The sequence below is a fragment of the Hyperolius riggenbachi genome, chromosome 10, assembly GCF_040937935.1.
Source record: "Hyperolius riggenbachi isolate aHypRig1 chromosome 10, aHypRig1.pri, whole genome shotgun sequence".
NCBI classification, from domain to species: Eukaryota; Metazoa; Chordata; class Amphibia; order Anura; family Hyperoliidae; genus Hyperolius; species Hyperolius riggenbachi.
Genome location: NC_090655.1, coordinates 204890916 through 204906067, shown reverse-complemented (window position 1 = coordinate 204906067; position 15152 = coordinate 204890916).

Genomic DNA, 15152 nt, shown 5'->3' with positions numbered 1-15152 from the left:
CTCATCATACAACTCTTCTCCTGATTCTGACCCACCCACCACCTCTGCCACCCCAACATCCCCAGACACAGACCCCTCATCGTCCTCAACATTAACTTGGGATGCTGGCCTGAGCCCGACCTCCTCCTCCACATCAGGCCCCATCATCTCCTCAATGGCAGCCCTCATTAATCGCTCTGGCGCCGGACCGATGGACACAACGTTCTCCTCCGGGGAGGGCTGCTGCTGACCACTGGCTGCTGGGGTGGATGTTATAGCTTGCGTGGGGCGTTGGCTGTTGCTGTTGTTGGGAGTGCTGCTCACAGCGGTCTCTGCGGAACTCATGGTGAGCTCATATAGTGGTTGACGGTGAGTGGAGTATTACTGATCCCAGCAATATACACACTGACTGGCAGAGTACGCAATGCTATATAGTGTGGCTGAGCGGTGTACACAGAGTGGCAGTAAACACAATGCTATATAGTCTGGCTGAGCGAGCGGTGTACTACTGTTCCCAGCAGAATCAGAGTGGCAGTAAACACAATGCTATATAGTGTGGCTGAGCCGTGTACACAGAGTGGCAGTAAACAATGCTATATAGTCTGGCTGAGCCGCGTACACAGAGTGGCAGTATACAATGCAATATAGTCTGGCTGAGCCGTGTACACAGAGTGTCAGTAAACAATGCTATATAGTCTGGCTGAGCCATGTACACAGAGTGGCAGTGAACAATGCTATATAGTGTGGCTGAGCCATGTACACAGAGTGGCAGTACACACAATGATATATAGTCTGGCTGAGCGGTGTACACAGAGTGGCAGTACACGCAATGATATATAGTCTGGCTGAGCGGTGTACACAGAGTGGCAGTACACACAATGCTATATAGTCTGGCTGAGCCGTGTACACAGAGTGGCAGTAAACAATGCTATATATAGCGTGGCTGAGCGAGGTACACAGTGGCAGTACACACAATGCTATATAGTCTGGCTGAGCCGTGTACACAGAGTGGCAGTAAACACAATGCTATATATAGCGTGGCTGAGCGAGGTACACAGTGGCAGTAAAAAATGCTATATATAGTGTGGCTGAGCGAGCGGTGTACTACTGTTCCCAGCAGCGACACACAATGACTGGGGGGGACCCTGGCTAGCGTGGCTGGAGAGCGAACTACCCTGCCTGCCTACCCAAAGCTAAACCTACAGAGAAATGGCGGAGATATGACGTGGTTCGGGTATTTATTTACCCGAACCACGTGACCGTTCGGCCAATCAGAGCGCGTTCAGGCCGAACCACGTGACCCGTTCGGCCAATCAGAGCGCGTTCGGGCCTGAACCACGTGACCCGTTCGGCCAATCACAGCACTAGCCGAACGTTCGGGGAAAGTTCGGCCATGCGCTCTTAGTTCGGCCTTGCGGCCGAACGGTTTGGCCGAGCACCGTCAGGTGTTCGGCCGAACTCGAACATCACCCGAACAGGGTGATGTTCTGCAGAACCCGAACAGTGGCGAACACTGTTCGCCCAACACTAGGTGCCACCAGCTCCAGGGGATGTCGTCATCAGCAGCTCTGAGGAGGAGGAGGAGGATGCGCTTGTGGGCCTTGCAAGGAGGCGCATCATTGCAAGCATTGGCAGCAGTAGGCAGGTCCCACAGCCTGCTGGTGTCTCAGGCTCAGCAGCAGCAGCAGCAGCATCTGCCACCAGTACCACCACCAGCCGCACCCAAGCCCCCGCCCCAACCACCACAGGGAGACAGGCAGCAGCAGCTCCAGGCCGTAGGGGGTGGTTTTTGTCACCAATCTGGCGATTTTTCACCATGCCCACAGTGTACAGCAAGTACGCCACTTGCAACCACTGTCAGCGGAAGTTGAGCAGAGGTGCAGACCCCTTAAAGTTCAGCACCAGCTCGCTCATCAACCACCTTGCTGCGAAACATTTCCACCAGCATGAGGAGTTCCAGAGGCTGAAGGCATCTGGTGCTGGCAGTGGCACCACACCCATCACTGCACAGCCTTCAGCAGCAGCAGCAGCAGCAACAGCAGCCACCCGCCCTCCTGCTCCTCCAGCAGCACCAGCAGGAGTGCGGAAACACACTGCTCCTCCCCCCTCTGCAACTCCTGCCGCCGACACTGAGGCCTGTTTTGGCAGCCAGTCCTCAGTGGCCTCCTCTGCTGTGTCCGCTGATTCCCGTGCCAGCAAATAGTGGTGCTCGGATACCCCTTTTTAAAATTCGAGTTTGGTCGAATTCGAATAGTAAATTATTCGAGGTCAGTCGAATATTCGAGTCGAATATTTTTTACTATTCGATTCGACCTCGGACTTCGAGCTCACTATTCGAGTCGGTATTCGAGCTCATTTTCTCGTTTTGGGTTGAGGGTATGTTTGATTCCCCCTGTGTGGTTTTGAAGAAATTGTTAATTAGGGTTTGTTGGGTTTTAAAAATGACCGGGGGTGAGGGGGGGGGGGGGGGAGAAGGCTGTGGTGGTACAGGAATGAGAATTTTGATGTGTGGAAAAGTCCGGTGTATGGGGTTCAGAGTCACATATACTAATCTGTGAAGCTCTGAGTATGGTTGGCGTTTCATTTTTCTCATCACCCGTGTCGGTGGTGAGGGATTTTTCTGGGATAGTGGTAGTAACGTCTGGTTTGTTGTTAGTATTGGAGGGAGTTGGTGTACTGGTGACCAGGATTCCAGTATTGGGTTTGTTATTGAGACTGCTTTTTTTGGGCGTGATCTTATTTATCGGGATTGTGTGATCTTTAACCTGTGGTCTCGGAGGTTTGGGTGTTAGGGGAGGGCCGGACAGCACTTCAGCCGTCCCGGAGTTTTGTGAAGTGGATGGCAAGGTAGGATAGGTTGGTACCTCCTCGGGGGTGACGTTGTTATTGGATTCCTGAGTATCCATGATTTCTATTGTGGGTGTACACCCTATATGTGATGGGGTGTTGGGTGTGAGGTCTATTTTATTGGTATTCATCGTGGGGTGCAATAGTGGTGGTGGAAAAGGGGGATATCTGTAAGTGAAGGGTGGTGGGAATTTCAAGCTCATAAGGGGTGTGGGACCTGGCTGTGGTCCGTTGCGGGGGCCATGGGGTGGTGCTGGGAACTGGCCGGCTGGTGGGGGTCCGGGTCTCCGTTCTCTTTCGCGATGTTCCGCGTAGGCCAGTCGGTCTCTATTGAGCTTTTTTAATTTAGCATCAATAGTATCGCGTTCGAATCTCTTAATGCGGTTCGTGAGGTTGGACATTAGTGAGGGGTATTGTGGATTTCGTGAATGCTGTGCCAGATAATCTTTGCATTCAGTGATGGTGAGTTGTAAACCCTCGATTAGGCTAGTGCGTTTAGTGATGATTCTCTCCATCATCCCTTCACTACATGTTTCCAAAAAAAATATACCAATCAGCGGTAAATATGGGGTCTTTTGGGAAAGCTGTGAGGGTTTTCACCCTTATACCATCTGGGGATATTTTTTCCTCTATATAAGTTTGTTGCATTGTGATATCTGCAATGTTGAAAAATTCTTCCTTAAGGGCTGCTTCAAGTTTTTGGAAGGTGGGTTTCAGGTCCACTATAGGATTGTTCTGTGTATGGTTCTCCGGGGCCGGGATGGAGTCGGTGGGTGCGGTCGGGGTGGCTTTGAACTGGAGTAGGAGGTTGGCTCGATGTAATGCTCTATCCTCCTCTTTTTTCCCCCAGCAAACTCCCCATTATCCATACATACCTCCCCTGTCTCCTGCCCCATAATCTGTTAACTTCTCGATTTTATCTTTATGGTTGTAAAGCATCATATATATTTTTTATGCAGAAAATCGTGTTTTATATGCTGTAATATGTCGTTTATGAGCATATACTTAATGACCACTGTTTTTACAAGGATGTTTTATATTATGTAATGACTATATGTTTTTTATGTAATTTTTACCCTGTGGATTGAGTTTTTAGGCATATCCACAACATTCTAGTACAAGTGCAAACAAACAAGTGAATAGCGTCCTTGTCACCATGACAATGCGCTACCACACTGATAAATACACCATCATTGCAACTGTAAGTAATCCCTTTAACCCTTTTTCTCCCCTTCTATTCTCTTCTCCCTCATTACACTATCGTTCCCCAACCCCATCTAACCCTAAGCGCCACTCTTATATCCCCCCTCCATAATTCCCTGATGTTACATTAATGGTAGCGCTTCTTTGCCCTCTTTTCCCTAAATAAAAATGGCGGCTCCAGTACTTCCGCCCCCCCCCCGGCGCATGCACGATCCGTAAACAGGCGGATCCGCCCTACAAAATACATCTACACTAAGAATCCAACTACGCATGCGTATAGCGTCAAAAGACGCGACACCTCTTCCTCACAACAACAAACGGGCGCTCTAATATGACGCTCGGCAAGAGGAGAGCCCCAATTGGCTAATTGGAGCCAATCAATCTATCAGCCAAACTATATCTCGAACAGCAGAACAGCGGCCAGGCACAGAGGCGCTAAGCTGACTGAAGCTGTTCACAAGGTTAGTAATTGATTATCTCATTCTGCTAATGATTTTCCTTTCATTTTTCATTATTCACCTCTCCTGCCTTGATACCTATGTCAGTGCTATGCTGACAATCAGCATAAATCTCCCACAAACTCTTTTTCTCCGTCACAACTCTTTCACCTTTCTTTAAATAAGCCAATCACCACCACATATCTCTCTGGATACAACCTTACTCAAAACAATAGTATATATACACACTAGAACGCTACTGATGTGTATTTTTTAAAAAAATGAATAGTCTGTAAAAATACTTTGGTTTTTTATATATACATAAAACAACAAGCAAACTATAGTTTAAACTTAGTGTACAGAATACTTAGTGGCTTTGTTTCTTCTGTCCCACAGTGTTTTATTGCTCCTACCTATAGCCTGATGAAGTGGGTAAAACCCGCGAAACGCGTTGCAGTTTAATTGGAGTATGTAAATAAAAAACTTTTTTTCGGTCAAAAGTCCGATATTTTCTTGTGTCTGCATCGGGGAGGTAAGTCCACCAACGACCTCCCTGTCTTTTAAACATTTTATTCTATTTTATACTTCTGGCGCCTCTGTAACATTGTCTACAATTTCATGAAAACAGACAGCGTGGGGTCCCCCCTCCCAAGCCTCCTTAACCCCTTGTCCCCCATGCAGGCTGGGATAGCCAGAATGCGGAGTCCCGGCCACGTGGGGCTTCGCACCCTGAGCTATACCAGCCCACATGGTCCATGGTATGGGGGGGGCTCTGGAGGAGAGGGGCGGACAACCTCCCCCTCTCCCCCAGAGCTCTTGTCCAATCCATGAGTCCTGGGGCACCGGAGGTGGGGGCCCCCGACGTCCTGGGGGGTTCATGGTGCCATCCGGGGTTCCCCTTTAACAAGCGGACCCCGGAAGCCGCCCCCTCCCCAGGAGAAATGAGTATAGGGGTACACGGTACCCCTTACCCATTTCAGCAGAGTTAAAAAAAGAAATAAAAACACGACAACGAAAAAAGTCCTTTATTGTTCTAAATTAACCAGGGATACTTACCTTGGGATAATCTCACGCCAGTAACCTCAGGAGTGGTCCCACGCCAGTATCCTCTTAGGACGTCTCACCACCCTCCCACACTGACCAACTCCCACCACTGAATGGTCACAGTCAGCCTCTGCATCTGTATAGCAGAGGCTGAGAACACAAAAATGTTGCCTTTAAAACAAGAAATTTCGGCAAACAGTGATGCAATCAAAATGGCCACTGGGAAATCCCCGATCGCTGGAGGCCACACTAGAGTGGCGAAACCAGTGATTTTTCACATAGATGGTGGGTCCAGGTGACCAGAGCAGGAGGTGCCCTAATCCCCTGGACCCACCCATTCATGTGAAATAACGCGTATTCTGACACTCTGAGGTGGCCTCCGGGGAACGGGGATTCCCCAGCAGCCATTTTGTTTATGACACTGTTTGCCGAAAATAGTTGTTTTAGCAAACAATTTTCGTGTTTCTAGCTTATGCAATACAGATTGCAGAGGCTGTCTACAGCCATTCATCCCCAGGAGTTCTGCAGGATCGGCAGGTGCGCGGGACCTCCTAAGAGGATAGAGGGGGGCACAGCGCAGGAAGGTGGGAAAGTGGGCACAGAGCGGCAGGGAGAGGGTGAAGCCTCCCCTCCCTCACCTAGGGCCCCCCCTTGCGCACTCCCCCCCACCTCCAGAATTCCAGCCAGCCAGCGGAACGGCTTACCGAGAGCGATAGCTCTGTGTGCCGCTGGTCTGGTATTCTGCACTGACACTGTCCAATCACGCTCTCGCAGTACTTCCTGTGAGAGCGTAATTGGACAATGCAATGCAGGACACCAGACCAGCAGCGGCACACAGAGCTCTTCTCTCGGTAAGTGATTCCCGCTCGCTGCCAAGTTTCCAAGTTTAGGTAGGCAGGTATATAGGTGTCCCCAGTATAGATATACCCAGGTCTATAGGTGTCCCCAGTTTAGGTAGGCAGGTCACCAGTTAGTGGGGGCCCCCATGCTGGAAGGGGGGGCAGTCGGCACAGAGTGGCGGGGAGGAGTGGAAGCCTTCCCCCCTCCCTCACCTAGGGTCCCCCTTCCGTGCTGCTGGCTGCAATTTTGGAGGGGGAGCACGGAAGGGGGACCCTAGGTGAGGGAGGGGGGAAGGCTTCCACTCCTCCCCGCCACTCTGTGCCCACTGCCCCCCCTTCCAGCATGGGGGCCCCCACTAACTGGTGACCTGCCTACCTAAACTGGGGACACCTATAGACCTGGGTATATCTATACTGGGGACACCTATATACCTGCCTACCTAAACTTGGAAACTTGGCAGCGAGCGGGAATCACTTACCGAGAGAAGAGCTCTGTGTGCCGCTGCTGGTCTGGTGTCCTGCATTGCATTGTCCAATTACGCTCTCACAGGAAGTACTGCGAGAGCGTGATTGGACAGTGTCAGTGCAGAATACCAGACCAGCGGCACACAGAGCTATCGCTCTCGGTAAGCCGTTCCGCTGGCTGGAATTCTGGAGGTGGGGGGGAGTGCGCAAGGGGGGGCCCTAGGTGAGGGAGGGCAGGCTTCCCCCCCTCCCCGCCGCTCTGTGCCCACTTTCCTACCTTCCTGTGCTGTGCTCCCCTCTATCCTCTTAGGAGGTCCCGCGCACCTGCCGATCCTGCAGAACTCCTGGGGATGAATGGCTGTAGACAGCCTCTGCAATCTGTATTGCATAAGCTAGAAACACGAAAATTGTTTGCTAAAACAAGAATTTTCGGCAAACCGACCCACCATCTATGTGAAAAATCACTGGTTTCGCCACTCTAGTGTGGCCTCCAGCGATCGGGGATTTCCCAGTGGCCATTTTGATTGCATCACTGTTTGCCGAAATTTCTTGTTTTAAAGGCAACATTTTTGTGTTCTCAGCCTCTGCTATACAGATGCAGAGGCTGACTGTGACCATTCAGTGGTGGGAGTTGATCAGTGTGGGAAGGTGGTGAGATGTCCTAAGAGGATACTGGCGTGGGACCACTCCTGAGGTTACTGGCGTGAGATTATCCCAAGGTAAGTATCCCTGGTTAATTTAGAACAATAAAGGACTTTTTTCGTTGTCGTGTTTTTAATTCTTTTTTTTAACTCTGCTGAAATGGGTAAGGGGTACCGTGTACCCCTATAGTCATTTCATCTGGGGAGGAGGCGGCTTCCGGGGTCCGCTTGTTAAAGGGGAACCCCAGATGGCACCATGAACCCCCCCCAGGACGTCGGCGGCCCCCACCTCCTCCTGGGGCACCGGAGGTGGGGAAGAGCCCCTTGTCCATGGATTGGACAAGGGCTCTGGGGGGGAGGGGGAGGTTGTCCGCCCCTCTCCTCCAGAGCCCCCCCCCCATACCATGGACCATGTGGGCTGGTATAGCTCAGGGTGCGAAGCCCCACGTGGCCGGGACTCCGCATTCTGGCTATCCCAGCCTGCATGGGGGACAAGGGGTTAAGGAGGCTTGGGAGAGGGGACCCCACGTCTGTTTTCATGAAATGTATACCATATGTATACAGAACTCGGAATGCAGTAACCTGTTCTGCAGCAGTGTCATTTTACACAGTTTAAAAAACATTTTTCTTATGAAACTTTGAAATCGATTTGCTCAAAAACTATAAGCTCTTTTCACACATTTTTTTTTTACCATGTTCCTACTCATCTGCTTTACAATTAACCGCAGAAGTTAACACTATTTAATTCAATAGAAATACACTCGGAACACGAAAATTCAGAACACGAAACTCGGTTTTCGCATGCGGTACACGAAATTTTGACGAAATCGGAATTCAGCTGTTCCGATCAGCCCTAGCGGAGAGTCACACTGGACCAGCTCTCCTGGCTGCTCTTAACAAACAGGTGGAGCACTGGCTGACCCCGCACCAGCTGGAGATCGGCAACGTGGTGTGTGACAACGGCAGCAATCTCATTTCCGCTTTGAATTTGGGAAATCTGACACATGTACCCTGCATGGCACATGTGTTGAATCTGGTCATTCAAAGATTTGTGTCAAAGTACCCTGGCTTAGAGGGCGTCCTGAAGCAGGCCAGGAAGTTATGTGGGCATTTCAGGCGGTCTTACATGGCCATGGCATGTTTTGCGGACATTCAGCGGAAAAACAACTTGCCGGTGAGACGCTTGATATGCGATAGCCCGACTCGCTGGAATTTGACCCTGCTCATGTTCTCTCGCCTGCTAGACCAGGAGAAAGCCGTCACCCAGTACCTGTACAATTACAGTAGAAGGACACAATCTGGGAAGATGGAGATGTTCTGGCCACTGAACTGGACACTGATGCGAAATGCATGCAGGCTCATGCGGCCGTTTGCGGAGGTGAACAACCTGGTTAGTCGCACTGAAGGCACCATCAGTGACTTGATCCCCTACGCTTACTTCCTGGAGCGTGCCGTGCGTAGAGTGGTGGATCAAGCTGTGGAGGAGCCTGAACAGGAACAGTTATGGCAGGAAGAGTCGTGGGAGCAATTTTCATCGGAACCAGATGTGTCCTCAACACCTGCGGCAGCACAGAGGGGGGAGGAGGAGGAAGAAGAGGAGTCATGTGGGGAAGAAGAGGAGTCAGACTCCGATTATGAGGAAGGTGTTTCTGTGGAGGAGGAAGAGGCGGCGGCAGACGAACAACCGCTCAGCCGGCACAGGGGGCTTGTGCTGTTCCACGTTCCTGTGGTATTGTTCGTGGCTGGGGGAGGAAGAGGACTTGCGTAACGTCACTCAGGAAGAGCAAGAGGAGATGGATAGTACGTCTGGATCCGACTTTGTGCAGATGGCGTCTTTCATGTTGTCCAGCCTGTTGAGGGACTCCCGTATAAAAAAACTCAAGAGAGAATGACCTGTACTGGGTGGCCACGCTACTAGACCCTCGGTACAGGCAAAAAGTGGCGGACCTGTTACCAACTCACCTGAAGGGGGAAAGGATGCAGCACATGCAGAACAAGCTGTCAGCTATGCTTTACAATGCGTTTAACCTCTTGACGACCAGCTAACACCGATCGGCGTAAACTGGTTGTCTGCGGGTTTCCATGTCAGTTCACGGCCGTTCCATGTCAGTTCACGAAGGGTGTCTCCGTGAACTGCCTGCAAGCCTCCGAGATCGGTGATCCCCGGCCTCTGATAGGCCGGGGATTGCCGCCGTCTGAGAGGCTGAAGCCTATCAGAGGTGGTACAGGATGTATCGACATCCTGTACCGCCCACAGAGCCAGGGAGAGGGAGGGAAGGAGAGGGAGGGGGGAATAGCGCTGTGGAGGGGGGCTTTGAGGAGCCCCCCCCGCAAAGCACAGCAGAGCGGCGGCGATCAGACCCCCCCAGCAGGACATCCCCCTAGTGGGGAAAAAAGGGGGGAAGTCTGATCACCCTGCCTGCAATACGATCTTTGCTGGGGGCTGAAGAGCCCACCCAGCACAGATCAATGGGAAATCACTTGGTCGGCAAGTGGTTAAGGGTTATGTCACAGCACAACGCAATAAAGGTACCACTAGCAGTAATCCTCCTCCCATGTCCACGCAGGCAAGGACAGGACGCTCCAGCGATCTCATGGTGATGTCGGACATGCAGACATTCTTTGTCCAAAGCCTTGCCGTAGCCCTTTGGGATCCACCCTCCACCAATGCCTGGACCGGCAGGTAGCCGACTGTATGGCCTTAAGTGTGGATATAGACACTGTGAGCAGCGATGATGAACCCTGGGTGCGCAGGCTTGACCTGTGGCCAGAGCTGTCCCAATTTGCCATCCAACTTCTGTCTTGCCCTGCCGCAAGCGTCCTGTCAGAAAGGACCTTCAGTGCAGCTGAATTGTCACTGAGAAGAGAAGTCACCTAAGTCACAACAGTGTTCAGTACCTCACCTTTATCAAAATGAATGAGGCGTGGATCCCGGAGGGCTACTGCCCGCAAAAAGACTAAGTCAGTCCCCACACACAGCATCTCTGCCAGTACGCTGTGTGACTGGCTGCCTGCCCCAAGACTAAGTCGCTCCCCACACAGCACCTCTGCCCGCCGGCCGCTTGACTGCCTTGTCCGCCACCACCAACAGGGTCCCGGACTCCAGGCGGATTCCTGAATTTTTTAGGCCGTTGCTAGCAGCGGCCGCTATAATAATTTTTCTGGGGTGTCTCCATGCCTGCCTAATTTTTCTGGCTGCACTGCGGGTGGCTGCAACAACAAAACAAAAGGCATGTCCTTGTGCCCATCCCCCTTCGTGATCATTACCTTGCCGCGGTGAAGGGGCTTGCATATCACAATGAATGGCTTACCTGAAATCTATCACAGATGCCCTGCTGGACTCTCTTGCCTACAGGCCTAATAGATCCGCAGATGATGCCGTGAACATGTGTATGCATTATGTACTACAGCATCTAGACACCCCAGGAACCTACACCAGGATTTTATTTATAGATTACAGCTCTGCATTTAATACCATAATGCCATCTCAGCTACACAGCAAGCTCTCCCAGCTACACATACCTGAATCCATCTGCAAATGGATAACCGATTTCCTAACCGATAGGAGACAGCGTGTTAGACTTGGTAAACACACATCAAGCTCTCTGACCTTCAGTACTGGTGCATCCCAGGGCTGTGTGCTTTCCCCACTGCTCCACTCACTGTACACCAATGACTGCATCTCCACAGATCCATCTGTTAAGGTTCTGAAGTTTGCAGATGACACAACAGTAGTTGGTCTCATACAAAACGGGGATGAATCTGCATACAGGCAGGTGGTGGGACAGCTTTCCTCCTGGTGCAGCAGCAACAACTTGGAACTAAACGCTCTCAAAACCATGGAGTTGATAATAGACTTTAGGAGATCTCCCCCCCAGCACCTCCCCTTAACCATAAATGGATCCACAATAACCCAGGTAGAGTCATTCAAGTTTCTTGGGTCCACGATCTCACACAACCTAAAATGGGATAACAATACGGCCACTATTGTCAAGAAAGCGCAACAGAGGGTGTACCATCTACGGCAGCTGAAAAAGTTTGGCCTACCTCAAAATTTAATGGTGCAGTTCTACACTGCAATTATTGAATCCACCATAACATCATCTATGACTGTATGGTTCAGCTCCTGCTCAGCATTAGAAAAGGGGAGGCTGCAGCGCATCATCCGAACAGCGGAAAGGATAATTGGCTGTAGCTTACCTTCCCTGCAGGATCTTTACGCTAGCAGGTGCAGAAAGAGAGCGACCAAAATTGCCTCTGACCCCTCTCACCCAGCTCACTCCATCTTCCAGCGCATGTGTAGCAGGTAGAAAGAGGGGGGATCTATTTATTTTTATTCTTATATTATTACCTGGTCAGCAGCTTTAAATAGAGGCGCTGCTGACACAGGTTTGTTAAGTAAGGGCATTTTGCCCTTAGTTGTAATGTGTGGGTAGGCAGAGCTGATGGCTGAGGGAAGGTTGCTAAACAACCAGACACACAAGCAGGGGAGCCGTTAGGGAAGATATAACAGCTCTCTGTGGGGTTGAGTTGGCGGTTGGAGCGGACAGGAGAAGGGGAAAGATGCAGCAGGCACAGCTGAGGAGAAGCAGGCCAGACGATGCGACAGCTGCCATTTTGGGAGAAAATTACTGAGCCATGATGATTCCTCAATCCTCCATAAGATAAGCCAGCCATCAGTCCTGTAAAGCTGACAAGGAGTAGGAAAGCCAGGAGAGAGATTTCAGACAGAGGAAAGAGAGCCAGACAGATAATAGCCAGTGATTCTTGACACTGAAGTGCTGGAAAAGAAATCGTTCAAGATGACACGTATGAAATGTGATCAATGTGTTGATAAATCAGCATGCCACAAGAAAGATTTTTAAACATTTTTAATTACAGTAAATTTGGCTCTGGTAATATCCCCCACTTCTGAAGTGTAGTGTTAGGAGGCTGAGAATTCAGAATTATCCTCCCTACTGTGATGAATATAATCTCACTTGTATTTTGTTTTGATTTTTATAAGTGGCCTGAATGGTTGCTGTAAAGGGAAAACAGTTGTATTATGGAAGACAGAAACTGCATATTACCCATATACTAGGCCTGAGACTAAAGGCCCATACACACGTCGGATTTGCGCGAACGACGGGTCGTTTGAACGTTCCATCGTTCGCACGTTTCCGCATGAAATCCGGCGTGTGTACAGACTATCGTTCGGGAGATAAGACTGGTTACAAGCGATCTGCCCGGCGGATCGTTAGTAACCAGTCTTATCTCCCGAACGATAGTCTGTACACACGCCGGATTTCATGCGGAAACGTGCGAACGACGGAACGTTCAAACGACCCGTCGTTCGCGCAAATCCGACGTGTGTATGGGCCTTAAGAGATAGTGAGATTGTGAGGAAAGTGAATCTGCTTAAGGAAATGAGCTACTGTCCTGTCGGCTAGAGGCCTATCTTAACCTCTTATAGCTTACTGACTTTACCAAAGTAATAAATGCAAGAAGCCATTTTGTTTTGGTTATTTTATGTGTGGTGCACAAGATAGTGCGAAGTTATATTGGAAGAAATACTTACCTATGGGAAGAGTGGTCCGACTGGATTCCTGTGAAAGAAAGAAGAAATGATTAATATGTCAATTTACCAGTAGTGTTGAAACATTTAGAAGAAGTACCTGTTAATAGACTGTTTTTCTGGCAATAGACTGGTCCTGCAAAAGAACAGAAGAGATTACATACAGGAGCTGCAGAAGCTGAGATTTATAAAGAAACTGTTGTGTTTTTATTTTTCTGCTGTTTTTTGGGCAAGCATATTGAGAAGTTTTGCTCATAGGAACAAGTGACGGAGTTATTTTCTTCTTATTATTTAATTCTAGTAACCTTATTAATTTACTAAGAATTTAGTAATTCACTAACCAATTTTATTTCTTTTATTATTTATTATTAACTTATTAACCAACCAATTTATTAACTTCTAACCATCTAACTTATACATTTATTATTCTGGCTTTTCCTAAGAAACAGCTGAACTATTGAACAAGAAAAATAGCCAGAATAATTGATCAGCAAACTTAGAGGTTAAATTACTATATAATGGTCTTGTCAGTGAAGCATTAAACTGAAATTGCCTAAATCTGTTTATGGCGTCATCATTGACGAAACCGGTAGGGCGTGGCCTCAGGCGGAACAGCAGTGGAGACGCAGATGTGTTAGAGCGGAGGAGGACGTCCACTATTGATATGCGCATAAACTTTTCTACAATTGTGAGTGCACTCTTATATGTTTTAAGCTTTTAATAAACGGGATTATGCTATGGAATCTCTCTCTCTGAGTTTTTAAGGAGACACTTGGCCTGATCGAGATCCTTTGATGCGTGATACCGCAAACGCAGTTGCTGGTCTGTAGCCGGTCAGCCAATCCATCCGGTGAGCGTTTCTTGTACTAGCGGTGTGGGGTGCATGCTGACTGCACACACACGGAAGGTGTTTTTGGTCGAGCTAAACTTCACTGGTGGAGGGAGTTGATTGGAAGTTGTCTTTGATGCAGGATTACGCTATGTTTTTTCCCCTGTCTGCTTAGGGTATCTACAGAGGGAAGCTGCTGAGGACTCATGCTGTGTGAATATTAATGAAACGCGTTTGCTGATGTCTATATATGTCAGCCTCTGGACATTGGTGAGAGTATAATATTGTACATTAGCCCTGCGTATGTTGATGAAAAGCAAAGTGAAGTACTCATACAACTGAACTGTCATTTCTGGACTGTGTAGAAGAATTCTGTTATTATAGTCCACCTACAGTGGACAGTTAAATTCGGGACCTTAAACATATGTGTGTTATCAGGAGGGGAGGCTGAGATAGCGCCCACCTGTTACAGTATATACATCGTATACAGTCAGTGCCACACAGTGGGAGCGCTGTACGCACAGATTTAGGCAATCTTTTTAGGGAGGTGATACCCCCAGCGTACATAGCGATCTACTGGGGTGGAGTGTTGCTATTCTATTTACGTAAGCTGTAAAGTCTGATAGTCAAGAGGAGCGCCCATACCACAAAAGCAATAAATTAAACTGAAATTACTTTAGTACTCAGGGTTTAGGAAATCCAAATAAGGTCCATTTTTCATTAAAGTGGGTGGGAACGCTGAGAAAATACTTACCGGGTGGGAAGGTTATGTGTTATTGTTAACCAGTTGTTTTCCTCCTAGCTTCCGGAAGTGTTCTATAGAAAGAAGACCAGAAGATATTAAGAAGACTGTGATATTAGATTGTGTTGTTTGTAATTCTCATTGGTTACATGGAGTAGAAAGTGTAATTTTATTTTTTTATTTTTTAATAAACTTTTTGAATTTTACAACCTGCATTGGTGTTTGTGGAGTTCTCCTTCAGTTGGCAGTTGAAACAGTTTACATAATTTTGGTGTAGTCGGCAGGATGGAGGCAGAGTTACAATCAGAGGGCCAAGGCCCCACTCCAGGAACCAGTGCCGCTGCGAGGGAAAGATCCCACTTAACACCCTCTGCTTATCAGATGACACCTGTTGGGCTTCTGGCCACCTATTTGCCCAAATTTAATGGCAATAATATGTTGCTAAGAGACTGGATTGAACGGATTCGAAGTGCTGTTAAGGCTTATAAAGTTCCAGTGGAAATTCAACGAGAAATAGCTATCCTAGCTTTGGAGGGAGATGCACGGAAGACCGTAGTGACATCTGAATTTCC